Raw genomic sequence first — 1,701 nt, forward strand, 5'->3', positions numbered from 1 at the left:
TGACAACAACAACAACAAGATAGTTTTCCAAGCTAATAGGCAAAGTGTTTGGTATACAATCTAAAATTATTCAAAATATGAAAAATCAGAAAAATGTGAGTAATTCTTAAGAGAAATATAATGAAAAAATATATATAAACCCCAAGTCTGCATAAATACTGGAATCATCAAAAACAGTACAGCAACCATTATAACCATGCTCCATGAGACAATGTTGAACTCTCTTAACAAAAATATACAAATTGTAATAAGAACCAAATAGAAATTTTACGTGAACTAAAAAAAAAAAAAATAAAAATAAGCCTAGACCATAAATAAAAAGAATATTGCATGCCAAAGAATGCAAATTAAACTGAGGAAACAAATTCAAAAGAATCAGAGGAATATTCTAAAAGATCTGAAAAAAATTAATGAAATTACATCATTTCATACCAAGCTAAATTATTATTCAGGAAAGACATAGGAATAAATACCTGACTGAAAACATAGGCAGTTTCAATACCTGACTGAAAACCCTTCATATACTACCCCTGAAGAAGTAGGAAATAGAACCCAAAAGGAAGAAGTAAATCTGAAAAAAGAATGGTATGCAAATCACCAGAAATATATATGGGAGGAAGATTGGACATGAAATAGTAATTATTTGATTGGGGGAATAATGTGTAAAATAAATATTTAAGATAATATGTTGTTTAAGTGCCATTTAGTCAGTTATGATTCATAGTGACCCTGTATAGAAGTGACTGGTAGGTTTGAACTGCCAACTTTTTGTGGTTAATAGTCCAGTGCTTTTCCTACCGCATCACAAAGTGAAATGGTAAAGAATAATCTGGTTGAATCATTGGAAGATTTGAAGCACTATGTATCATTTCTACATCAGAAGGAGAAAATAAAATGAAAAGATTTCACCAATCTAAAGCAATATAGGAAAATGAATTTATAAATAAATACAAACATATAATGCCCACAATAAAATTAAATAAATTTAAATTGGGTGCTAAATTGCAATGGATTTGACAATGTATTTGCACAAAAGATGCTCTTTCATGCATATAAATACACTGTACAATGGGAAAGAGAGTTGAAAGCATGGGAAAACATATCATGTCACACATCATGTTACTTATAACAGTGGCAGCAGCAATGGGTCAGAGACTACAGCAGGACCAGGCAGAGTTTCAGTCTGTTGGGCATAAGGTCATTAGGAGTCAGTAGTGACTCTACGGCACCTAGGAACAACAACACTGCATTTGTACTATAAATACCAAGCATATAACAATATATATGCTCATATAATAACACATAGACATAAGAATATCAGACATACAATAATAAAAATAAAACGTGTGTAGTTTATTAATATCAAACATGATTTTTTCAATGACATAAAATATTAATAAACATGATAATGAACAAATAAGTTGTGATATATTCACATACTGGAAAGTCATGTAACAGAGCTAACTATAATTAGAACTTGAATAAAACAATAACACAATATAAGTTGTATAAGGATAAGCGCTTCACTTTTAACCTCTAATTGCAAGTTTAGCTGTTAAAAAACACCAGTTGTTCTTCAGAAACCTACAAAGGGTCACTAGGAGTTGGAATTGACTTGACTGCACTTAGCAACAACAACAAAGGACAAATATATTATGATGCCTTTTATTTACATATGAAAAACATTAATACGGTATAATG

Source organism: Chrysochloris asiatica, unplaced genomic scaffold (genome assembly GCF_000296735.1).
Source record: "Chrysochloris asiatica unplaced genomic scaffold, ChrAsi1.0 scaffold00032, whole genome shotgun sequence".
Classification (NCBI taxonomy): domain Eukaryota; kingdom Metazoa; phylum Chordata; class Mammalia; order Afrosoricida; family Chrysochloridae; genus Chrysochloris; species Chrysochloris asiatica.